Source organism: Microcebus murinus, unplaced genomic scaffold, assembly GCF_040939455.1.
Source record: "Microcebus murinus isolate Inina unplaced genomic scaffold, M.murinus_Inina_mat1.0 scaf059_hap2_Mmur4.0, whole genome shotgun sequence".
Taxonomy (NCBI): domain Eukaryota; kingdom Metazoa; phylum Chordata; class Mammalia; order Primates; family Cheirogaleidae; genus Microcebus; species Microcebus murinus.
This window is the reverse complement of record NW_027439005.1, coordinates 1-25,033: the sequence shown is the minus strand read 5'-3', so window position 1 is coordinate 25,033 and position 25,033 is coordinate 1. Positions and strand designations below refer to the sequence as shown.

At 63.9% G+C, this 25,033-nt stretch overlaps 7 pseudogenes; all 7 read right to left on the bottom strand.

Moving 5' to 3' along the window:
- Positions 1 to 1,868: 1,868 nt before the first annotated feature.
- Positions 1,869 to 1,991, bottom strand: LOC142869126 (uncharacterized; annotated as a pseudogene).
- A 3,476-nt stretch (positions 1,992 to 5,467) lies between these two features.
- On the bottom strand, positions 5,468 to 5,590 carry LOC142869125 (uncharacterized; annotated as a pseudogene).
- Positions 5,591 to 9,067: 3,477 nt separating this feature from the next.
- LOC142869147 (uncharacterized) lies at positions 9,068 to 9,190 on the bottom strand (annotated as a pseudogene).
- A 3,479-nt stretch (positions 9,191 to 12,669) lies between these two features.
- LOC142869146 (uncharacterized) lies at positions 12,670 to 12,792 on the bottom strand (annotated as a pseudogene).
- A 3,481-nt stretch (positions 12,793 to 16,273) lies between these two features.
- On the bottom strand, positions 16,274 to 16,396 carry LOC142869145 (uncharacterized; annotated as a pseudogene).
- A 3,479-nt stretch (positions 16,397 to 19,875) lies between these two features.
- Positions 19,876 to 19,998, bottom strand: LOC142869135 (uncharacterized; annotated as a pseudogene).
- A 3,482-nt stretch (positions 19,999 to 23,480) lies between these two features.
- LOC142869124 (uncharacterized) lies at positions 23,481 to 23,603 on the bottom strand (annotated as a pseudogene).
- Positions 23,604 to 25,033: the final 1,430 nt, after the last annotated feature.

Here is a 25,033-nt window from a genome sequence, read left to right as displayed (position 1 = left end):
TTGCCCTGCCACCCCGGGAACACGGCTGCAGGCCCCGGCCCTTCCCACCTCCTCCTCCTCCTCCTCTTCCCCCCCCGCCCCCCCCCCCCCCGACATGGCACAGGGCTCAGAGACACCTCAGACTCTTGCTACCCAAAGTGCAAAGGGCATCAGTTGCTCCTCTAACCCCCCCCCCCGCCCAGCAGACCGCGTTGTCCAGCCAGCCCCCGGGCCTCCCTGGGGTGCCCAGCACAAAAGCGCAGACACCCACCGGACCCTCAATCTCAGCTTTCGGATGTTTTTGCCACTCTAAGGACCCGCAGGCCAGCTGGGCCTTCGGGCAGGACAGAGAGCCCCGGAATCCGACGTGGAGAGCTGCGTGTACGTCCCCATCAGGAGGCGGTCCCCACCTCCGCGACTCTCCCCTTGCGGGGAGCGGCAGCCGCAGGGCCTCAGGGAAGACACCAGGCTGGGTCCCCGCGGCACAGCGGGGGCCCCGCACGCGACTTAGGGACGGCTGCTGGAGACTGCTGCGGCCACCCTGCTGCCGGGTTTCTGGAGGGCTTCCTGGAAGCAGCGTCCACACCAAGCCCTTGGAAGGCCCAGGCGACGGAGGAGCCGGTCAGGCAGGGGCCGAGGACGGTGAGAGGCCGGACGGGCGGGAAGGAGCATGTCAGGCAGGGGCAGAGGACGGTGACAGGCCGGGCGGGAAGGAGCCGGTCAGGCGGGGGCCCGGGACAGTGACGGGCCTGGGCCTGGCCGGGGAGGAGTGCGTCAGGCAGGGGCAGAGGACACGGGCTGGGTAAGGGTTAGGGTGACAGTTAGGGCACAATTCACACAATCGCAAAGATGTGGAAGCGACCCGAGTGCCCATCCATCCAGGAGTGCATTAATAAAATGTGGCGCGTGGACACCACGGAGTGCCATTGGGCTGTGAGGAGCAGCGGTGAGAGGGCGCCTCTCGTGTTCTCCTGGCCAGAGCTGGAACCCGTTCCAGTAAGCCAAGTATCCCAAGAATGGACACACGAGCGCCCCGTGAGCGCGCTCACCAGCAAATGGGTACGAACGGATGGACACCTAAGTGGACAGAGAGGAATCACCTTCATCATCGGGTGGGTGTCGGGCGGGTGGGGGGAGGGGAGGGGCATACACCTCCATTAGGAATGGGGTGGGTGCGCACCGACTGGGGGATGGGCGCACTTGAAGCTCTGACCCGAGGGGGGAGGCTGGGAGAGGGCAACGTACCCGACCTTAACATTGGTGCCCCCACAATACGCTGGAACAACATGAGAGGTAAATGAATAAGAACACAGGGGGGAGGGGGGCACGGGCAACACATGTCACCTGAATACTTGTACTCCCATCATCTGCTTGAAAAGAGAGAGAAAAGAAAATGCAATGAGAGAGGTAAGAGACACTTTTTAAAAATAACGACTCCAAAGAGAAAAGTAAAAGGAGGCCTGTGGAGCAGGTCTGGGTGTGACTCCGGATCCCCCAACATCAGCTGCCACCACCAAAGATTCCTACGTGGAGCCCATAGAACCCCAAAAGCAACGGGACGAGTTCTGGTCCCATACTCCCTCAAAATGACATCCTGGCCTCCTTCTGGAACTCCCTCCCCTCTCAGACTCTCAAGGTTTCCTCCAGCGTGTCGGTTCCCACAGAGCAGACCTTTGGTCTGAGACCTGACAGTCCAGATGCCACGCATGCTGCCGCGTGGCGGCGGTGTCGCGGCTTGGGACAAGAGGAGGCCCCACGGTGCGGGCTGGGGCGCCAGGCACCCCACGGCGGGCGCTGAGGGTGGGGGTGACCCCCACCCCGGGCCGCCGCCGCGCTCCCAGAAAGGGGACAGAACAAGAGGCAAAAAAAAAAAAAAAAGAAGAAGAAGAAGCCTACGGCACCCGGTATTCCCAGGCGGTCTTCTCCCATCCAAGTACTAACCAGGCCCGACCCTGCTTAGCTTCCGAGACCAGAGGAGACCGGGGGGCGTTCAGGGTGGTGTGGCCCTAGACGGCGGAGGGCGCCCCTGCCCCGCTCAAGATCCCAGCGTCTCTGCGCTTCCCCGCCGCCTCCTCCCGCCCCAGGCCCCGCGCCCGGCCGGGCCTGTTGAGTTCGCCGGCCGGGTCCGGCGGGCTCCGAGGGACGGGGGTGACGGGCCGGGCCGGGCGGCCGGGGCGGGGGGCTGTCTCTCTCTCCACACACACACACTCACACTCACTCACACTCACACAAGATGCGCCTCCACGGCTGGACCCGCCAAGGTGGAGCCCTCCCAGCCCCCCTCGTCTCCTCGCCTGGCCTCCTTCACCTACCCGCTGCCCACCCCCAGCGCGTCGCCGCCGCTGACTGCGCACGCGCGCACCGGCACCGGGCGCTCGCCCTTTGACCCCAGCCAGGGGCCGCCCTCCCCCACAACCCCTTTCAGCTGTGCCCCCCGCCCTGTGGGCGGGCTGCCGCCTATTCCCCCGGGCCAGGGCTGGGGCACAGCGCAAGGGGGAGGGGAGCGAGTGTATGGGGCATCTCTCTCTGGGGATGTGTCCCATGGGTGGGGTGGGGTGGGGTGGGGTGGCGTGGTTTGTGGGGCGCTGAAGAAATCAGTCCCCTCCATCTCCTACCTCTGGAAAACGCCCAAGCCCTTGGAGAACTGCCGGCACCGCGACCGTGGGGGCCGGGACCCTCCTCTGTGTCCTCCTGTGGCCCGGTCCAAGGGGCCTGGGCCTGGCCGGGGCTGCATTGGACCCCGACCACCCTGGCGTGTGGACTCGCTAAAAATCGGCGATTAGATATTGGATTCCAGCTTCCTTGAGGTCATTTCACTAATGAGTGCACCGGAAAGAGTTTCCTAATCCATCTGTGAGGGTGGCAACTGAAAGAGAATTTGAAAGCTGACAGAATAGGCGAGGGAAGGCATAGGAGATTTCCACACCCAGCAAGGAAGACTTTCCCGAAATGGAAGAAAGAAAGGAGCAAACAGAGACACCGGTAGCCCGCCCGGAAAAGAGTCTGCCCCTGAGAGAAAGTACCCTGACCAGGTTCTCCCGTGGGTGGGTGGCCAGCTAGCGGCATTCAGAAGAGCGAGGCCCGCAGTCTGTGCGGAAGACACCTGCACTCGGGTGTGTGTGGCGGCACGATTCACAAGCAGCTCCAGATGTTAAACCAAGGAGAAGCCAGGGAGTTCCCAACGCCCCAGGTGTCCTCAGCCCACGACTGGCTGCTGTGGGAATGCGAAGCCCGGCTCCTTGTCTCAGAGCGGGACAACCAGGAGGTGTGACGTACACCCCGGGGTTCCCAGGAGGATCAGGCTGAAGCTGGGACTTGGCCTCAAAGTGTCCCCTCGCATGGCCACCCCCTTCCCCTTCCTGCTCCTCTACTCCTGGTGCCCCTCCATCCAGGGGCCAGACCTTAAAGAGTCACCGCAAGAGAATCCTGGTCCCCAAGGAGCCTTCTGGGGGACCGGTGCTGAGAGAGGTTGTGGGCATGGCCCGCTGGGGCTCTGCCCGACCCAGGGCTGAGAGATGCAACCTCCCAGCTCTGGGTCCCTGCAGGAAGCGTTGGCAAGCACAGGGCCGGTCCTCCAAAGGCCCAGGTGCAGGGAGCCCAGGCCAAGCAGCCTGTGGAAGAAGCCACTTGCCCTGCCACCCCGGGAACACGGCTGCAGGCCCCGGCCCTTCCCACCTCCTCCTCCTCCTCCTCTTCCCCCCCCCGCCCCCCCCCGACATGGCACAGGGCTCAGAGACACCTCAGACTCTTGCTACCCAAAGTGCAAAGGGCATCAGTTGCTCCTCTAACCCCCCCCCCCCGCCCAGCAGACCGCGTTGTCCAGCCAGCCCCCGGGCCTCCCTGGGGTGCCCAGCACAAAAGCGCAGACACCCACCGGACCCTCAATCTCAGCTTTCGGATGTTTTTGCCACTCTAAGGACCCGCAGGCCAGCTGGGCCTTCGGGCAGGACAGAGAGCCCCGGAATCCGACGTGGAGAGCTGCGTGTACGTCCCCATCAGGAGGCGGTCCCCACCTCCGCGACTCTCCCCTTGCGGGGAGCGGCAGCCGCAGGGCCTCAGGGAAGACACCAGGCTGGGTCCCCGCGGCACAGCGGGGGCCCCGCACGCGACTTAGGGACGGCTGCTGGAGACTGCTGCGGCCACCCTGCTGCCGGGTTTCTGGAGGGCTTCCTGGAAGCAGCGTCCACACCAAGCCCTTGGAAGGCCCAGGCGACGGAGGAGCCGGTCAGGCAGGGGCCGAGGACGGTGAGAGGCCGGACGGGCGGGAAGGAGCATGTCAGGCAGGGGCAGAGGACGGTGACAGGCCGGGCGGGAAGGAGCCGGTCAGGCGGGGGCCCGGGACAGTGACGGGCCTGGGCCTGGCCGGGGAGGAGTGCGTCAGGCAGGGGCAGAGGACACGGGCTGGGTAAGGGTTAGGGTGACAGTTAGGGCACAATTCACACAATCGCAAAGATGTGGAAGCGACCCGAGTGCCCATCCATCCAGGAGTGCATTAATAAAATGTGGCGCGTGGACACCACGGAGTGCCATTGGGCTGTGAGGAGCAGCGGTGAGAGGGCGCCTCTCGTGTTCTCCTGGCCAGAGCTGGAACCCGTTCCAGTAAGCCAAGTATCCCAAGAATGGACACACGAGCGCCCCGTGAGCGCGCTCACCAGCAAATGGGTACGAACGGATGGACACCTAAGTGGACAGAGAGGAATCACCTTCATCTCGGGTGGGTTCGGGCGGGTGGGGGGAGGGGAGGGGCATACACCTCCATTAGGAATGGGGTGGTGGCGCAACCGACTGGGGGATGGGCGCACTTGAAGCTCTTGACCCGAGGGGGAGGCTGGGAGAGGGCAACGTACCCGACCTTAACATTGGTGCCCCCACAATACGCTGAACAACATGAGAGGTAAATGAATAAGAACACAGGGGGGAGGGGGGCACGGGCAACACATGTCACCTGAATACTTGTACTCCCATCATCTGCTTGAAAAGAGAGAGAAAAGAAATGCAATGAGAGAGGTAAGAGACACTTTTTAAAAATAACGACTCAAAGAGAAAAGTAAAAGAGGCCCTGAGGAGCAGGACTGGGTGTGACTCCGGATCCCCCAACATCAGCTGCCACCACCAAAGATTCCTACGTGGAGCCCATAGAACCCCAAAAGCAACGGGACGAGTTCTGGTCCCATACTCCCTCAAAATGACATCCTGGCCTCCTTCTGGAACTCCCTCCCCTCTCAGACTCTCAAGGTTTCCTCCAGCGTGTCGGTTCCCACAGAGCAGACTTTGGTCTGAGACCTGACAGTCCAGATGCCACGCATGCTGCCGCGTGGCGGCGGTGTCGCGGCTTGGACAAGAGGAGGCCCCACGGTGCGGGCTGGGGCGCCAGGCACCCCACGGCGGGCCGGCTGAGGGTGGGGGTGACCCCCACCCCGGGCCGCCGCCGCGCTCCCAGAAAGGGGACAGAACAAGAGGCAAAAAAAAAAAAAAAAGAAGAAGAAGAAGCCTACGGCACCCGGTATTCCCAGGCGGTCTTCTCCCATCCAAGTACTAACCAGGCCCGACCCTGCTTAGCTTCCGAGACCAGAGGAGACCGGGGGGCGTTCAGGGTGGTGTGGCCCTAGACGGCGGAGGGCGCCCCTGCCCCGCTCAAGATCCCAGCGTCTCTGCGCTTCCCCGCCGCCTCCTCCCGCCCCAGGCCCCGCGCCCGGCCGGGCCCTGTTGAGTTCGCCGGCCGGGTCCGGCGGGCTCCGAGGGACGGGGGTGACGGGCCGGGCCGGGCGGCCGGGGCGGGGGGCTGTCTCTCTCTCCACACACACACACTCACACTCACTCACACTCACACAAGATGCGCCTCCACGGCTGGACCCGCCAAGGTGGAGCCCTCCCAGCCCCCCTCGTCTCCTCGCCTGGCCTCCTTCACCTACCCGCTGCCCACCCCCAGCGCGTCGCCGCCGCTGACTGCGCACGCGCGCACCGGCACCGGGCGCTCGCCCTTTGACCCCAGCCAGGGGCCGCCCTCCCCCACAACCCCTTCAGCTGTGCCCCCCGCCCTGTGGGCGGGCTGCCGCCTATTCCCCGGGCCAGGGCTGGGCACAGCGCAAGGGGGAGGGGAGCGAGTGTATGGGGCATCTCTCTCTGGGATGTGTCCCATGGGTGGGGTGGGGTGGGGTGGGGTGGCGTGGTTTGTGGGGCGCTGAAGAAATCAGTCCCCTCCATCTCCTACCTCTGGAAAACGCCCAAGCCCTTGGAGAACTGCCGGCACCGCGACCGTGGGGGCCGGGACCCTCCTCTGTGTCCTCCTGTGGCCCGGTCCAAGGGGCCTGGGCCTGGCCGGGGCTGCATTGGACCCCGACCACCCTGGCGTGTGGACTCGCTAAAAATCGGCGATTAGATATTGGATTCCAGCTTCCTTGAGGTCATTTCACTAATGAGTGCACCGGAAAGAGTTTCCTAATCCATCTGTGAGGGTGGCAACTGAAAGAGAATTTGAAAGCTGACAGAATAGGCGAGGGAAGGCATAGGAGATTTCCACACCCAGCAAGGAAGACTTTCCGAAATGGAAGAAAGAAAGGGAGCAAACAGAGACACCCGGGAGCCCGCCCGGAAAAGAGTCTGCCCCTGAGAGAAAGTACCCTGACCAGGTTCACCCGTGGGTGGGTGGCCAGCTAGCGGCATTCAGAAGAGCGAGGCCCGCAGTCTGTGCGGAAGACACCTGCACTCGGGTGTGTGTGGCGGCACGATTCACAAGCAGCTCCAGATGGTAAACCAAGGAGAAGCCAGGGAGTTCCCAACGCCCCAGGTGTCCTCAGCCCACGACTGGCTGCTGTGGGAATGCGAAGCCCGGCTCCTTGTCTCAGAGCGGGACAACCAGGAGGTGTGACGTACACCCCGGGGTTCCCAGGAGGGATCTGGCTGAAGCTGGACTTGGCCTCAAAGTGTCCCCTCGCATGGCCACCACCTTCCCCTTCCTGCTCCTCTACTCCTGGTGCCCCTCCATCCAGGGCCAGACCTTAAAGAGTCACCGCAAGAGAATCCTGGTCCCCAAGGAGCCTTCTGGGGGACCGGTGCTGGAGAGAGGTTGTGGGCATGGCCCGCTGGGGCTCTGCCCGACCCAGGGCTGAGAGATGCAACCTCCCAGCTCTGGGACCCTGCAGGAAGCGTTGGCAAGCACAGGGCCGGTCCTCCAAAGGCCCAGGTGCAGGGAGCCCAGGCCAAGCAGCCTGTGGAAGAAGCCACTTGCCCTGCCACCCCGGGAACACGGCTGCAGGCCCCGGCCCTTCCCACCTCCTCCTCCTCCTCCTCTTCCCCCCCCGCCCCCCCCCGACATGGCACAGGGCTCAGAGACACCTCAGACTCTTGCTACCCAAAGTGCAAAGGGCATCAGTTGCTCCTCTAACCCCCCCCCCCCCGCCCAGCAGACCGCGTTGTCCAGCCAGCCCCCGGGCCTCCCTGGGGTGCCCAGCACAAAAGCGCAGACACCCACCGGACCCTCAATCTCAGCTTTCGGATGTTTTTGCCACTCTAAGGACCCGCAGGCCAGCTGGGCCTTCGGGCAGGACAGAGAGCCCCGGATCCGACGTGGAGAGCTGCGTGTACGTCCCATCAGGAGGCGGTCCCCACCTCCGCGACTCTCCCTTGCGGGGAGCGGCAGCCGCAGGGCCTCAGGGAAGACACCAGGCTGGGTCCCCGCGGCACAGCGGGGGCCCCGCACGCGACTTAGGGACGGCTGCTGGAGACTGCTGCGGCCACCCTGCTGCCGGGTTTCTGGAGGGCTTCCTGGAAGCAGCGTCCACACCAAGCCCTTGGAAGGCCCAGGCGACGGAGGAGCCGGTCAGGCAGGGGCCGAGGACGGTGAGAGGCCGGACGGGCGGGAAGGAGCATGTCAGGCAGGGGCAGAGGACGGTGACAGGCCGGGCGGGAAGGAGCCGGTCAGGCGGGGCCCGGGACAGTGACGGGCCTGGGCCTGGCCGGGGAGGAGTGCGTCAGGCAGGGGCAGAGGACACGGGCTGGGTAAGGGTTAGGGTGACAGTTAGGGCACAATTCACACAATCGCAAAGATGTGGAAGCGACCCGAGTGCCCATCCATCCAGGAGTGCATTAATAAAATGTGGCGCGTGGACACCACGGAGTGCCATTGGGGCTGTGAGGAGCAGCGGTGAGAGGGCGCCTCTCGTGTTCTCCTGGCCAGAGCTGGAACCCGTTCCAGTAAGCCAAGTATCCCAAGAATGGACACACGAGCGCCCCGTGAGCGCGCTCACCAGCAAATGGGTACGACGGATGGACACCTAAGTGGACAGAGAGAATCACCTTCATCATCGGGTGGGTGTCGGGCGGGTGGGGGGAGGGGAGGGCATACACCTCCATTAGGAATGGGGTGGGTGCGCACCGACTGGGGGATGGGCGCACTTGAAGCTCTGACCCGAGGGGGAGGCTGGGAGAGGGCAACGTACCCGACCTTAACATTGGTGCCCCACCAATACGCTGGAACAACATGAGAGGGTAAATGAATAAGAACACAGGGGGGAGGGGGCACGGGCAACACATGTCACCTGAATACTTGTACTCCCATCATCTGCTTGAAAAGAGAGAGAAAAGAAAATGCAATGAGAGAGGTAAGAGACACTTACACTTTTTAAAAATAACGACTCCAAAGAGAAAAGTAAAAGGAGGCCTGTGGAGCAGGTCTGGGTGTGACTCCGGATCCCCCAACATCAGCTGCCACCACCAAAGATTCCTACGTGGAGCCCATAGAACCCCAAAAGCAACGGGACGAGTTCTGGTCCCATACTCCCTCAAAATGACATCCTGGCCTCCTTCTGGAACTCCCTCCCCTCTCAGACTCTCAAGGTTTCCTCCAGCGTGTCGGTTCCCACAGAGCAGACCTTTGGTCTGAGACCTGACAGTCCAGATGCCACGCATGCTGCCGCGTGGCGGCGGTGTCGCGGCTTGGGACAAGAGGAGGCCCCACGGTGCGGGCTGGGGCGCCAGGCACCCCACGGCGGGCGCTGAGGGTGGGGGTGACCCCCACCCCGGGCCGCCGCCGCGCTCCCAGAAAGGGGACAGAACAAGAGGCAAAAAAAAAAAAAAAAGAAGAAGAAGAAGCCTACGGCACCCGGTATTCCCAGGCGGTCTTCTCCCATCCAAGTACTAACCAGGCCCGACCCTGCTTAGCTTCCGAGACCAGAGGAGACCGGGGGGCGTTCAGGGTGGTGTGGCCCTAGACGGCGGAGGGCGCCCCTGCCCCGCTCAAGATCCCAGCGTCTCTGCGCTTCCCCGCCGCCTCCTCCCGCCCCAGGCCCCGCGCCCGGCCGGGCCTGTTGAGTTCGCCGGCCGGGTCCGGCGGGCTCCGAGGGACGGGGGTGACGGGCCGGGCCGGGCGGCCGGGGCGGGGGGCTGTCTCTCTCTCCACACACACACACTCACACTCACTCACACTCACACAAGATGCGCCTCCACGGCTGGACCCGCCAAGGTGGAGCCCTCCCAGCCCCCCTCGTCTCCTCGCCTGGCCTCCTTCACCTACCCGCTGCCCACCCCCAGCGCGTCGCCGCCGCTGACTGCGCACGCGCGCACCGGCACCGGGCGCTCGCCCTTTGACCCCAGCCAGGGGCCGCCCTCCCCCACAACCCCTTTCAGCTGTGCCCCCCGCCCTGTGGGCGGGCTGCCGCCTATTCCCCCGGGCCAGGGCTGGGGCACAGCGCAAGGGGGAGGGGAGCGAGTGTATGGGGCATCTCTCTCTGGGGATGTGTCCCATGGGTGGGGTGGGGTGGGGTGGGGTGGCGTGGTTTGTGGGGCGCTGAAGAAATCAGTCCCCTCCATCTCCTACCTCTGGAAAACGCCCAAGCCCTTGGAGAACTGCCGGCACCGCGACCGTGGGGGCCGGGACCCTCCTCTGTGTCCTCCTGTGGCCCGGTCCAAGGGGCCTGGGCCTGGCCGGGGCTGCATTGGACCCCGACCACCCTGGCGTGTGGACTCGCTAAAAATCGGCGATTAGATATTGGATTCCAGCTTCCTTGAGGTCATTTCACTAATGAGTGCACCGGAAAGAGTTTCCTAATCCATCTGTGAGGGTGGCAACTGAAAGAGAATTTGAAAGCTGACAGAATAGGCGAGGGAAGGCATAGGAGATTTCCACACCCAGCAAGGAAGACTTTCCCGAAATGGAAGAAAGAAAGGAGCAAACAGAGACACCGGTAGCCCGCCCGGAAAAGAGTCTGCCCCTGAGAGAAAGTACCCTGACCAGGTTCACCCGTGGGTGGGTGGCCAGCTAGCGGCATTCAGAAGAGCGAGGCCCGCAGTCTGTGCGGAAGACACCTGCACTCGGGTGTGTGTGGCGGCACGATTCACAAGCAGCTCCAGATGTTAAACCAAGGAGAAGCCAGGGAGTTCCCAACGCCCCAGGTGTCCTCAGCCCACGACTGGCTGCTGTGGGAATGCGAAGCCCGGCTCCTTGTCTCAGAGCGGGACAACCAGGAGGTGTGACGTACACCCCGGGGTTCCCAGGAGGATCAGGCTGAAGCTGGGACTTGGCCTCAAAGTGTCCCCTCGCATGGCCACCCCCTTCCCCTTCCTGCTCCTCTACTCCTGGTGCCCCTCCATCCAGGGGCCAGACCTTAAAGAGTCACCGCAAGAGAATCCTGGTCCCCAAGGAGCCTTCTGGGGGACCGGTGCTGAGAGAGGTTGTGGGCATGGCCCGCTGGGGCTCTGCCCGACCCAGGGCTGAGAGATGCAACCTCCCAGCTCTGGGTCCCTGCAGGAAGCGTTGGCAAGCACAGGGCCGGTCCTCCAAAGGCCCAGGTGCAGGGAGCCCAGGCCAAGCAGCCTGTGGAAGAAGCCACTTGCCCTGCCACCCCGGGAACACGGCTGCAGGCCCCGGCCCTTCCCACCTCCTCCTCCTCCTCCTCTTCCCCCCCCCGCCCCCCCCCGACATGGCACAGGGCTCAGAGACACCTCAGACTCTTGCTACCCAAAGTGCAAAGGGCATCAGTTGCTCCTCTAACCCCCCCCCCCGCCCAGCAGACCGCGTTGTCCAGCCAGCCCCCGGGCCTCCCTGGGGTGCCCAGCACAAAAGCGCAGACACCCACCGGACCCTCAATCTCAGCTTTCGGATGTTTTTGCCACTCTAAGGACCCGCAGGCCAGCTGGGCCTTCGGGCAGGACAGAGAGCCCCGGAATCCGACGTGGAGAGCTGCGTGTACGTCCCCATCAGGAGGCGGTCCCCACCTCCGCGACTCTCCCCTTGCGGGGAGCGGCAGCCGCAGGGCCTCAGGGAAGACACCAGGCTGGGTCCCCGCGGCACAGCGGGGGCCCCGCACGCGACTTAGGGACGGCTGCTGGAGACTGCTGCGGCCACCCTGCTGCCGGGTTTCTGGAGGGCTTCCTGGAAGCAGCGTCCACACCAAGCCCTTGGAAGGCCCAGGCGACGGAGGAGCCGGTCAGGCAGGGGCCGAGGACGGTGAGAGGCCGGACGGGCGGGAAGGAGCATGTCAGGCAGGGGCAGAGGACGGTGACAGGCCGGGCGGGAAGGAGCCGGTCAGGCGGGGGCCCGGGACAGTGACGGGCCTGGGCCTGGCCGGGGAGGAGTGCGTCAGGCAGGGGCAGAGGACACGGGCTGGGTAAGGGTTAGGGTGACAGTTAGGGCACAATTCACACAATCGCAAAGATGTGGAAGCGACCCGAGTGCCCATCCATCCAGGAGTGCATTAATAAAATGTGGCGCGTGGACACCACGGAGTGCCATTGGGCTGTGAGGAGCAGCGGTGAGAGGGCGCCTCTCGTGTTCTCCTGGCCAGAGCTGGAACCCGTTCCAGTAAGCCAAGTATCCCAAGAATGGACACACGAGCGCCCCGTGAGCGCGCTCACCAGCAAATGGGTACGAACGGATGGACACCTAAGTGGACAGAGAGGAATCACCTTCATCATCGGGTGGGTGTCGGGCGGGTGGGGGGAGGGGAGGGGCATACACCTCCATTAGGAATGGGGTGGGTGCGCACCGACTGGGGGATGGGCGCACTTGAAGCTCTGACCCGAGGGGGGAGGCTGGGAGAGGGCAACGTACCCGACCTTAACATTGGTGCCCCCACAATACGCTGGAACAACATGAGAAGTAAATGAATAAGAACACAGGGGGGAGGGGGGCACGGGCAACACATGTCACCTGAATACTTGTACTCCCATCATCTGCTTGAAAAGAGAGAGAAAAGAAAATGCAATGAGAGAGGTAAGAGACACTTTTTAAAAATAACGACTCCAAAGAGAAAAGTAAAAGGAGGCCTGTGGAGCAGGTCTGGGTGTGACTCCGGATCCCCCAACATCAGCTGCCACCACCAAAGATTCCTACGTGGAGCCCATAGAACCCCAAAAGCAACGGGACGAGTTCTGGTCCCATACTCCCTCAAAATGACATCCTGGCCTCCTTCTGGAACTCCCTCCCCTCTCAGACTCTCAAGGTTTCCTCCAGCGTGTCGGTTCCCACAGAGCAGACCTTTGGTCTGAGACCTGACAGTCCAGATGCCACGCATGCTGCCGCGTGGCGGCGGTGTCGCGGCTTGGGACAAGAGGAGGCCCCACGGTGCGGGCTGGGGCGCCAGGCACCCCACGGCGGGCGCTGAGGGTGGGGGTGACCCCCACCCCGGGCCGCCGCCGCGCTCCCAGAAAGGGGACAGAACAAGAGGCAAAAAAAAAAAAAAAAGAAGAAGAAGAAGCCTACGGCACCCGGTATTCCCAGGCGGTCTTCTCCCATCCAAGTACTAACCAGGCCCGACCCTGCTTAGCTTCCGAGACCAGAGGAGACCGGGGGGCGTTCAGGGTGGTGTGGCCCTAGACGGCGGAGGGCGCCCCTGCCCCGCTCAAGATCCCAGCGTCTCTGCGCTTCCCCGCCGCCTCCTCCCGCCCCAGGCCCCGCGCCCGGCCGGGCCTGTTGAGTTCGCCGGCCGGGTCCGGCGGGCTCCGAGGGACGGGGGTGACGGGCCGGGCCGGGCGGCCGGGGCGGGGGGCTGTCTCTCTCTCCACACACACACACTCACACTCACTCACACTCACACAAGATGCGCCTCCACGGCTGGACCCGCCAAGGTGGAGCCCTCCCAGCCCCCCTCGTCTCCTCGCCTGGCCTCCTTCACCTACCCGCTGCCCACCCCCAGCGCGTCGCCGCCGCTGACTGCGCACGCGCGCACCGGCACCGGGCGCTCGCCCTTTGACCCCAGCCAGGGGCCGCCCTCCCCCACAACCCCTTTCAGCTGTGCCCCCCGCCCTGTGGGCGGGCTGCCGCCTATTCCCCCGGGCCAGGGCTGGGGCACAGCGCAAGGGGGAGGGGAGCGAGTGTATGGGGCATCTCTCTCTGGGGATGTGTCCCATGGGTGGGGTGGGGTGGGGTGGGGTGGCGTGGTTTGTGGGGCGCTGAAGAAATCAGTCCCCTCCATCTCCTACCTCTGGAAAACGCCCAAGCCCTTGGAGAACTGCCGGCACCGCGACCGTGGGGGCCGGGACCCTCCTCTGTGTCCTCCTGTGGCCCGGTCCAAGGGGCCTGGGCCTGGCCGGGGCTGCATTGGACCCCGACCACCCTGGCGTGTGGACTCGCTAAAAATCGGCGATTAGATATTGGATTCCAGCTTCCTTGAGGTCATTTCACTAATGAGTGCACCGGAAAGAGTTTCCTAATCCATCTGTGAGGGTGGCAACTGAAAGAGAATTTGAAAGCTGACAGAATAGGCGAGGGAAGGCATAGGAGATTTCCACACCCAGCAAGGAAGACTTTCCCGAAATGGAAGAAAGAAACGAGCAAACAGAGACACCGGTAGCCCGCCCGGAAAAGAGTCTGCCCCTGAGAGAAAGTACCCTGACCAGGTTCTCCCGTGGGTGGGTGGCCAGCTAGCGGCATTCAGAAGAGCGAGGCCCGCAGTCTGTGCGGAAGACACCTGCACTCGGGTGTGTGTGGCGGCACGATTCACAAGCAGCTCCAGATGTTAAACCAAGGAGAAGCCAGGGAGTTCCCAACGCCCCAGGTGTCCTCAGCCCACGACTGGCTGCTGTGGGAATGCGAAGCCCGGCTCCTTGTCTCAGAGCGGGACAACCAGGAGGTGTGACGTACACCCCGGGGTTCCCAGGAGGATCAGGCTGAAGCTGGGACTTGGCCTCAAAGTGTCCCCTCGCATGGCCACCCCCTTCCCCTTCCTGCTCCTCTACTCCTGGTGCCCCTCCATCCAGGGGCCAGACCTTAAAGAGTCACCGCAAGAGAATCCTGGTCCCCAAGGAGCCTTCTGGGGGACCGGTGCTGAGAGAGGTTGTGGGCATGGCCCGCTGGGGCTCTGCCCGACCCAGGGCTGAGAGATGCAACCTCCCAGCTCTGGGTCCCTGCAGGAAGCGTTGGCAAGCACAGGGCCGGTCCTCCAAAGGCCCAGGTGCAGGGAGCCCAGGCCAAGCAGCCTGTGGAAGAAGCCACTTGCCCTGCCACCCCGGGAACACGGCTGCAGGCCCCGGCCCTTCCCACCTCCTCCTCCTCCTCCTCTTCCCCCCCCCCGCCCCCCCCCGACATGGCACAGGGCTCAGAGACACCTCAGACTCTTGCTACCCAAAGTGCAAAGGGCATCAGTTGCTCCTCTAACCCCCCCCCCCCCGCCCAGCAGACCGCGTTGTCCAGCCAGCCCCCGGGCCTCCCTGGGGTGCCCAGCACAAAAGCGCAGACACCCACCGGACCCTCAATCTCAGCTTTCGGATGTTTTTGCCACTCTAAGGACCCGCAGGCCAGCTGGGCCTTCGGGCAGGACAGAGAGCCCCGGAATCCGACGTGGAGAGCTGCGTGTACGTCCCCATCAGGAGGCGGTCCCCACCTCCGCGACTCTCCCCTTGCGGGGAGCGGCAGCCGCAGGGCCTCAGGGAAGACACCAGGCTGGGTCCCCGCGGCACAGCGGGGGCCCCGCACGCGACTTAGGGACGGCTGCTGGAGACTGCTGCGGCCACCCTGCTGCCGGGTTTCTGGAGGGCTTCCTGGAAGCAGCGTCCACACCAAGCCCTTGGAAGGCCCAGGCGACGGAGGAGCCGGTCAGGCAGGGGCCGAGGACGGTGAGAGGCCGGACGGGCGGGAAGGAGCATGTCAGGCAGGGGCAGAGGACGGTGACAGGCCGGGCGGGAAGGAGCCGGTCAGGCGGGGGCCCGGGACAGTGACGGGCCTGGGCCTGGCCGGGGAGGAGTGCGTCAGGCAGGGGCAGAGGACACGGGCTGGGTAAGGGTTAGGGTGACAGTTAGGGCACAATTCACACAATCGCAAAGATGTGGAAGCGACCCGAGTGCCCATCCATCCAGGAGTGCATTAATAAAATGTGCGCGTGGACACCACGGAGTGCCATTGGGCTGTGAGGAGCAGCGGTGAGAGGGCGCCTCTCGTGTTCTCCTGGCCAGAGCTGGAACCCGTTCCAGTAAGCCAAGTATCCCAAGAATGGACACACGAGCGCCCCGTGAGCGCGCTCACCAGCAAATGGGTACGAACGGATGGACACCTAAGTGGACAGAGAGGAATCACCTTCATCATCGGGTGGGTGTCGGGCGGGTGGGGGGAGGGGAGGGGCATACACCTCCATTAGGAATGGGGTGGGTGCGCACCGACTGGGGGATGGGCGCACTTGAAGCTCTGACCCGAGGGGGGAGGCTGGGAGAGGGCAACGTACCCGACCTTAACATTGGTGCCCCCACAATACGCTGGAACAACATGAGAGGTAAATGAATAAGAACACAGGGGGGAGGGGGGCACGGGCAACACATGTCACCTGAATACTTGTACTCCCATCATCTGCTTGAAAAGAGAGAGAAAAGAAAATGCAATGAGAGAGGTAAGAGACACTTTTTAAAAATAACGACTCCAAAGAGAAAAGTAAAAGGAGGCCTGTGGAGCAGGTCTGGGTGTGACTCCGGATCCCCCAACATCAGCTGCCACCACCAAAGATTCCTACGTGGAGCCCATAGAACCCCAAAAGCAACGGGACGAGTTCTGGTCCCATACTCCCTCAAAATGACATCCTGGCCTCCTTCTGGAACTCCCTCCCCTCTCAGACTCTCAAGGTTTCCTCCAGCGTGTCGGTTCCCACAGAGCAGACCTTTGGTCTGAGACCTGACAGTCCAGATGCCACGCATGCTGCCGCGTGGCGGCGGTGTCGCGGCTTGGGACAAGAGGAGGCCCCACGGTGCGGGCTGGGGCGCCAGGCACCCCACGGCGGGCGCTGAGGGTGGGGGTGACCCCCACCCCGGGCCGCCGCCGCGCTCCCAGAAAGGGGACAGAACAAGAGGCAAAAAAAAAAAAAAAAGAAGAAGAAGAAGCCTACGGCACCCGGTATTCCCAGGCGGTCTTCTCCCATCCAAGTACTAACCAGGCCCGACCCTGCTTAGCTTCCGAGACCAGAGGAGACCGGGGGGCGTTCAGGGTGGTGTGGCCCTAGACGGCGGAGGGCGCCCCTGCCCCGCTCAAGATCCCAGCGTCTCTGCGCTTCCCCGCCGCCTCCTCCCGCCCCAGGCCCCGCGCCCGGCCGGGCCTGTTGAGTTCGCCGGCCGGGTCCGGCGGGCTCCGAGGGACGGGGGTGACGGGCCGGGCCGGGCGGCCGGGGCGGGGGGCTGTCTCTCTCTCCACACACACACACTCACACTCACTCACACTCACACAAGATGCGCCTCCACGGCTGGACCCGCCAAGGTGGAGCCCTCCCAGCCCCCCTCGTCTCCTCGCCTGGCCTCCTTCACCTACCCGCTGCCCACCCCCAGCGCGTCGCCGCCGCTGACTGCGCACGCGCGCACCGGCACCGGGCGCTCGCCCTTTGACCCCAGCCAGGGGCCGCCCTCCCCCACAACCCCTTTCAGCTGTGCCCCCCGCCCTGTGGGCGGGCTGCCGCCTATTCCCCCGGGCCAGGGCTGGGGCACAGCGCAAGGGGGAGGGGAGCGAGTGTATGGGGCATCTCTCTCTGGGGATGTGTCCCATGGGTGGGGTGGGGTGGGGTGGGGTGGCGTGGTTTGTGGGGCGCTGAAGAAATCAGTCCCCTCCATCTCCTACCTCTGGAAAACGCCCAAGCCCTTGGAGAACTGCCGGCACCGCGACCGTGGGGGCCGGGACCCTCCTCTGTGTCCTCCTGTGGCCCGGTCCAAGGGGCCTGGGCCTGGCCGGGGCTGCATTGGACCCCGACCACCCTGGCGTGTGGACTCGCTAAAAATCGGCGATTAGATATTGGATTCCAGCTTCCTTGAGGTCATTTCACTAATGAGTGCACCGGAAAGAGTTTCCTAATCCATCTGTGAGGGTGGCAACTGAAAGAGAATTTGAAAGCTGACAGAATAGGCGAGGGAAGGCATAGGAGATTTCCACACCCAGCAAGGAAGACTTTCCCGAAATGGAAGAAAGAAAGGAGCAAACAGAGACACCGGTAGCCCGCCCGGAAAAGAGTCTGCCCCTGAGAGAAAGTACCCTGACCAGGTTCACCCGTGGGTGGGTGGCCAGCTAGCGGCATTCAGAAGAGCGAGGCCCGCAGTCTGTGCGGAAGACACCTGCACTCGGGTGTGTGTGGCGGCACGATTCACAAGCAGCTCCAGATGTTAAACCAAGGAGAAGCCAGGGAGTTCCCAACGCCCCAGGTGTCCTCAGCCCACGACTGGCTGCTGTGGGAATGCGAAGCCCGGCTCCTTGTCTCAGAGCGGGACAACCAGGAGGTGTGACGTACACCCCGGGGTTCCCAGGAGGATCAGGCTGAAGCTGGGACTTGGCCTCAAAGTGTCCCCTCGCATGGCCACCCCCTTCCCCTTCCTGCTCCTCTACTCCTGGTGCCCCTCCATCCAGGGGCCAGACCTTAAAGAGTCACCGCAAGAGAATCCTGGTCCCCAAGGAGCCTTCTGGGGGACCGGTGCTGAGAGAGGTTGTGGGCATGGCCCGCTGGGGCTCTGCCCGACCCAGGGCTGAGAGATGCAACCTCCCAGCTCTGGGTCCCTGCAGGAAGCGTTGGCAAGCACAGGGCCGGTCCTCCAAAGGCCCAGGTGCAGGGAGCCCAGGCCAAGCAGCCTGTGGAAGAAGCCACTTGCCCTGCCACCCCGGGAACACGGCTGCAGGCCCCGGCCCTTCCCACCTCCTCCTCCTCCTCCTCTTCCCCCCCCCGCCCCCCTCCGACATGGCACAGGGCTCAGAGACACCTCAGACTCTTGCTACCCAAAGTGCAAAGGGCATCAGTTGCTCCTCTAACCCCCCCCCCCGCCCAGCAGACCGCGTTGTCCAGCCAGCCCCCGGGCCTCCCTGGGGTGCCCAGCACAAAAGCGCAGACACCCACCGGACCCTCAATCTCAGCTTTCGGATGTTTTTGCCACTCTAAGGACCCGCAGGCCAGCTGGGCCTTCGGGCAGGACAGAGAGCCCCGGAATCCGACGTGGAGAGCTGCGTGTACGTCCCCATCAGGAGGCGGTCCCCACCTCCGCGACTCTCCCCTTGCGGGGAGCGGCAGCCGCAGGGCCTCAGGGAAGACACCAGGCTGGGTCCCCGCGGCACAGCGGGGGCCCCGCACGCGACTTAGGGACGGCTGCTGGAGACTGCTGCGGCCACCCTGCTGCCGGGTTTCTGGAGGGCTTCCTGGAAGCAGCGTCCACACCAAGCCCTTGGAAGGCCCAGGCGACGGAGGAGCCGGTCAGGCAGGGGCCGAGGACGGTGAGAGGCCGGACGGGCGGGAAGGAGTATGTCAGGCAGGGGCAGAGGACGGTGACAGGCCGGGCGGGAAGGAGCCGGTCAGGCGGGGGCCCGGGACAGTGACGGGCCTGGGCCTGGCCGGGGAGGAGTGCGTCAGGCAGGGGCAGAGGACACGGGCTGGGTAAGGGTTAGGGTGACAGTTAGGGCACAATTCACACAATCGCAAAGATGTGGAAGCGACCCGAGTGCCCATCCATCCAGGAGTGCATTAATAAAATGTGGCGCGTGGACACCACGGAGTGCCATTGGGCTGTGAGGAGCAGCGGTGAGAGGGCGCCTCTCGTGTTCTCCTGGCCAGAGCTGGAACCCGTTCCAGTAAGCCAAGTATCCCAAGAATGGACACACGAGCGCCCCGTGAGCGCGCTCACCAGCAAATGGGTACGAACGGATGGACACCTAAGTGGACAGAGAGGAATCACCTTCATCATCGGGTGGGTGTCGGGCGGGTGGGGGGAGGGGAGGGGCATACACCTCCATTAGGAATGGGGTGGGTGCGCACCGACTGGGGGATGGGCGCACTTGAAGCTCTGACCCGAGGGGGGAGGCTGGGAGAGGGCAACGTACCCGACCTTAACATTGGTGCCCCCACAATACGCTGGAACAACATGAGAGGTAAATGAATAAGAACACAGGGGGGAGGGGGGCACGGGCAACACATGTCACCTGAATACTTGTACTCCCATCATCTGCTTGAAAAGAGAGAGAAAAGAAAATGCAATGAGAGAGGTAAGAGACACTTTTTAAAAATAACGACTCCAAAGAGAAAAGTAAAAGGAGGCCTGTGGAGCAGGTCTGGGTGTGACTCCGGATCCCCCAACATCAGCTGCCACCACCAAAGATTCCTACGTGGAGCCCATAGAACCCCAAAAGCAACGGGACGAGTTCTGGTCCCATACTCCCTCAAAATGACATCCTGGCCTCCTTCTGGAACTCCCTCCCCTCTCAGACTCTCAAGGTTTCCTCCAGCGTGTCGGTTCCCACAGAGCAGACCTTTGGTCTGAGACCTGACAGTCCAGATGCCACGCATGCTGCCGCGTGGCGGCGGTGTCGCGGCTTGGGACAAGAGGAGGCCCCACGGTGCGGGCTGGGGCGCCAGGCACCCCACGGCGGGCGCTGAGGGTGGGGGTGACCCCCACCCCGGGCCGCCGCCGCGCTCCCAGAAAGGGGACAGAACAAGAGGCAAAAAAAAAAAAAAAAGAAGAAGAAGAAGCCTACGGCACCCGGTATTCCCAGGCGGTCTTCTCCCATCCAAGTACTAACCAGGCCCGACCCTGCTTAGCTTCCGAGACCAGAGGAGACCGGGGGGCGTTCAGGGTGGTGTGGCCCTAGACGGCGGAGGGCGCCCCTGCCCCGCTCAAGATCCCAGCGTCTCTGCGCTTCCCCGCCGCCTCCTCCCGCCCCAGGCCCCGCGCCCGGCCGGGCCTGTTGAGTTCGCCGGCCGGGTCCGGCGGGCTCCGAGGGACGGGGGTGACGGGCCGGGCCGGGCGGCCGGGGCGGGGGGCTGTCTCTCTCTCCACACACACACACTCACACTCACTCACACTCACACAAGATGCGCCTCCACGGCTGGACCCGCCAAGGTGGAGCCCTCCCAGCCCCCCTCGTCTCCTCGCCTGGCCTCCTTCACCTACCCGCTGCCCACCCCCAGCGCGTCGCCGCCGCTGACTGCGCACGCGCGCACCGGCACCGGGCGCTCGCCCTTTGACCCCAGCCAGGGGCCGCCCTCCCCCACAACCCCTTTCAGCTGTGCCCCCCGCCCTGTGGGCGGGCTGCCGCCTATTCCCCCGGGCCAGGGCTGGGGCACAGCGCAAGGGGGAGGGGAGCGAGTGTATGGGGCATCTCTCTCTGGGGATGTGTCCCATGGGTGGGGTGGGGTGGGGTGGGGTGGCGTGGTTTGTGGGGCGCTGAAGAAATCAGTCCCCTCCATCTCCTACCTCTGGAAAACGCCCAAGCCCTTGGAGAACTGCCGGCACCGCGACCGTGGGGGCCGGGACCCTCCTCTGTGTCCTCCTGTGGCCCGGTCCAAGGGGCCTGGGCCTGGCCGGGGCTGCATTGGACCCCGACCACCCTGGCGTGTGGACTCGCTAAAAATCGGCGATTAGATATTGGATTCCAGCTTCCTTGAGGTCATTTCACTAATGAGTGCACCGGAAAGAGTTTCCTAATCCATCTGTGAGGGTGGCAACTGAAAGAGAATTTGAAAGCTGACAGAATAGGCGAGGGAAGGCATAGGAGATTTCCACACCCAGCAAGGAAGACTTTCCCGAAATGGAAGAAAGAAACGAGCAAACAGAGACACCGGTAGCCCGCCCGGAAAAGAGTCTGCCCCTGAGAGAAAGTACCCTGACCAGGTTCTCCCGTGGGTGGGTGGCCAGCTAGCGGCATTCAGAAGAGCGAGGCCCGCAGTCTGTGCGGAAGACACCTGCACTCGGGTGTGTGTGGCGGCACGATTCACAAGCAGCTCCAGATGTTAAACCAAGGAGAAGCCAGGGAGTTCCCAACGCCCCAGGTGTCCTCAGCCCACGACTGGCTGCTGTGGGAATGCGAAGCCCGGCTCCTTGTCTCAGAGCGGGACAACCAGGAGGTGTGACGTACACCCCGGGGTTCCCAGGAGGATCAGGCTGAAGCTGGGACTTGGCCTCAAAGTGTCCCCTCGCATGGCCACCCCCTTCCCCTTCCTGCTCCTCTACTCCTGGTGCCCCTCCATCCAGGGGCCAGACCTTAAAGAGTCACCGCAAGAGAATCCTGGTCCCCAAGGAGCCTTCTGGGGGACCGGTGCTGAGAGAGGTTGTGGGCATGGCCCGCTGGGGCTCTGCCCGACCCAGGGCTGAGAGATGCAACCTCCCAGCTCTGGGTCCCTGCAGGAAGCGTTGGCAAGCACAGGGCCGGTCCTCCAAAGGCCCAGGTGCAGGGAGCCCAGGCCAAGCAGCCTGTGGAAGAAGCCACTTGCCCTGCCACCCCGGGAACACGGCTGCAGGCCCCGGCCCTTCCCACCTCCTCCTCCTCCTCCTCTTCCCCCCCCCCGCCCCCCCCCGACATGGCACAGGGCTCAGAGACACCTCAGACTCTTGCTACCCAAAGTGCAAAGGGCATCAGTTGCTCCTCTAACCCCCCCCCCCCCGCCCAGCAGACCGCGTTGTCCAGCCAGCCCCCGGGCCTCCCTGGGGTGCCCAGCACAAAAGCGCAGACACCCACCGGACCCTCAATCTCAGCTTTCGGATGTTTTTGCCACTCTAAGGACCCGCAGGCCAGCTGGGCCTTCGGGCAGGACAGAGAGCCCCGGAATCCGACGTGGAGAGCTGCGTGTACGTCCCCATCAGGAGGCGGTCCCCACCTCCGCGACTCTCCCCTTGCGGGGAGCGGCAGCCGCAGGGCCTCAGGGAAGACACCAGGCTGGGTCCCCGCGGCACAGCGGGGGCCCCGCACGCGACTTAGGGACGGCTGCTGGAGACTGCTGCGGCCACCCTGCTGCCGGGTTTCTGGAGGGCTTCCTGGAAGCAGCGTCCACACCAAGCCCTTGGAAGGCCCAGGCGACGGAGGAGCCGGTCAGGCAGGGGCCGAGGACGGTGAGAGGCCGGACGGGCGGGAAGGAGCATGTCAGGCAGGGGCAGAGGACGGTGACAGGCCGGGCGGGAAGGAGCCGGTCAGGCGGGGGCCCGGGACAGTGACGGGCCTGGGCCTGGCCGGGGAGGAGTGCGTCAGGCAGGGGCAGAGGACACGGGCTGGGTAAGGGTTAGGGTGACAGTTAGGGCACAATTCACACAATCGCAAAGATGTGGAAGCGACCCGAGTGCCCATCCATCCAGGAGTGCATTAATAAAATGTGGCGCGTGGACACCACGGAGTGCCATTGGGCTGTGAGGAGCAGCGGTGAGAGGGCGCCTCTCGTGTTCTCCTGGCCAGAGCTGGAACCCGTTCCAGTAAGCCAAGTATCCCAAGAATGGACACACGAGCGCCCCGTGAGCGCGCTCACCAGCAAATGGGTACGAACGGATGGACACCTAAGTGGACAGAGAGGAATCACCTTCATCATCGGGTGGGTGTCGGGCGGGTGGGGGGAGGGGAGGGGCATACACCTCCATTAGGAATGGGGTGGGTGCGCACCGACTGGGGGATGGGCGCACTTGAAGCTCTGACCCGAGGGGGGAGGCTGGGAGAGGGCAACGTACCCGACCTTAACATTGGTGCCCCCACAATACGCTGGAACAACATGAGAGGTAAATGAATAAGAACACAGGGGGGAGGGGGGCACGGGCAACACATGTCACCTGAATACTTGTACTCCCATCATCTGCTTGAAAAGAGAGAGAAAAGAAAATGCAATGAGAGAGGTAAGAGACACTTTTTAAAAATAACGACTCCAAAGAGAAAAGTAAAAGGAGGCCTGTGGAGCAGGTCTGGGTGTGACTCCGGATCCCCCAACATCAGCTGCCACCACCAAAGATTCCTACGTGGAGCCCATAGAACCCCAAAAGCAACGGGACGAGTTCTGGTCCCATACTCCCTCAAAATGACATCCTGGCCTCCTTCTGGAACTCCCTCCCCTCTCAGACTCTCAAGGTTTCCTCCAGCGTGTCGGTTCCCACAGAGCAGACCTTTGGTCTGAGACCTGACAGTCCAGATGCCACGCATGCTGCCGCGTGGCGGCGGTGTCGCGGCTTGGGACAAGAGGAGGCCCCACGGTGCGGGCTGGGGCGCCAGGCACCCCACGGCGGGCGCTGAGGGTGGGGGTGACCCCCACCCCGGGCCGCCGCCGCGCTCCCAGAAAGGGGACAGAACAAGAGGCAAAAAAAAAAAAAAAAGAAGAAGAAGAAGCCTACGGCACCCGGTATTCCCAGGCGGTCTTCTCCCATCCAAGTACTAACCAGGCCCGACCCTGCTTAGCTTCCGAGACCAGAGGAGACCGGGGGGCGTTCAGGGTGGTGTGGCCCTAGACGGCGGAGGGCGCCCCTGCCCCGCTCAAGATCCCAGCGTCTCTGCGCTTCCCCGCCGCCTCCTCCCGCCCCAGGCCCCGCGCCCGGCCGGGCCTGTTGAGTTCGCCGGCCGGGTCCGGCGGGCTCCGAGGGACGGGGGTGACGGGCCGGGCCGGGCGGCCGGGGCGGGGGGCTGTCTCTCTCTCCACACACACACACTCACACTCACTCACACTCACACAAGATGCGCCTCCACGGCTGGACCCGCCAAGGTGGAGCCCTCCCAGCCCCCCTCGTCTCCTCGCCTGGCCTCCTTCACCTACCCGCTGCCCACCCCCAGCGCGTCGCCGCCGCTGACTGCGCACGCGCGCACCGGCACCGGGCGCTCGCCCTTTGACCCCAGCCAGGGGCCGCCCTCCCCCACAACCCCTTTCAGCTGTGCCCCCCGCCCTGTGGGCGGGCTGCCGCCTATTCCCCCGGGCCAGGGCTGGGGCACAGCGCAAGGGGGAGGGGAGCGAGTGTATGGGGCATCTCTCTCTGGGGATGTGTCCCATGGGTGGGGTGGGGTGGGGTGGGGTGGCGTGGTTTGTGGGGCGCTGAAGAAATCAGTCCCCTCCATCTCCTACCTCTGGAAAACGCCCAAGCCCTTGGAGAACTGCCGGCACCGCGACCGTGGGGGCCGGGACCCTCCTCTGTGTCCTCCTGTGGCCCGGTCCAAGGGGCCTGGGCCTGGCCGGGGCTGCATTGGACCCCGACCACCCTGGCGTGTGGACTCGCTAAAAATCGGCGATTAGATATTGGATTCCAGCTTCCTTGAGGTCATTTCACTAATGAGTGCACCGGAAAGAGTTTCCTAATCCATCTGTGAGGGTGGCAACTGAAAGAGAATTTGAAAGCTGACAGAATAGGCGAGGGAAGGCATAGGAGATTTCCACACCCAGCAAGGAAGACTTTCCCGAAATGGAAGAAAGAAAGGAGCAAACAGAGACACCGGTAGCCCGCCCGGAAAAGAGTCTGCCCCTGAGAGAAAGTACCCTGACCAGGTTCACCCGTGGGTGGGTGGCCAGCTAGCGGCATTCAGAAGAGCGAGGCCCGCAGTCTGTGCGGAAGACACCTGCACTCGGGTGTGTGTGGCGGCACGATTCACAAGCAGCTCCAGATGTTAAACCAAGGAGAAGCCAGGGAGTTCCCAACGCCCCAGGTGTCCTCAGCCCACGACTGGCTGCTGTGGGAATGCGAAGCCCGGCTCCTTGTCTCAGAGCGGGACAACCAGGAGGTGTGACGTACACCCCGGGGTTCCCAGGAGGATCAGGCTGAAGCTGGGACTTGGCCTCAAAGTGTCCCCTCGCATGGCCACCCCCTTCCCCTTCCTGCTCCTCTACTCCTGGTGCCCCTCCATCCAGGGGCCAGACCTTAAAGAGTCACCGCAAGAGAATCCTGGTCCCCAAGGAGC